The following is a 283-nucleotide window of genomic DNA, read 5'->3' as shown; positions in this document are numbered from 1 at the left end:
TATATATATATATGTATTTTTCATTTTTTTTTTGAGACAAAGTCTCACTCTGTCACCCAGGTTGGAATGCAGTGGCACGATCTTGGCTCATCACAACCTCCGCCTTCCAGGTTCAAGAGATTCTCCTGCCTCAGACTCCTGAGTAGCTGGAATTACAGGTGCCCACCACCATGCCTGGCTAAGTTTTCTATCTCAAGTAGACACAGGGTTTCACCACGTTGGCCAGGCTGGTCTTGAACTCCTGACCTCAGACAATCGCAATCCACGCCCCCCTCGGCCTCCC

Source organism: Rhinopithecus bieti, unplaced genomic scaffold (genome assembly GCF_001698545.2).
Source record: "Rhinopithecus bieti isolate Rb0 unplaced genomic scaffold, ASM169854v2 scaffold_4654, whole genome shotgun sequence".
NCBI lineage: Eukaryota > Metazoa > Chordata > Mammalia > Primates > Cercopithecidae > Rhinopithecus > Rhinopithecus bieti.
Note: the sequence above shows the minus strand (reverse complement) of the source record.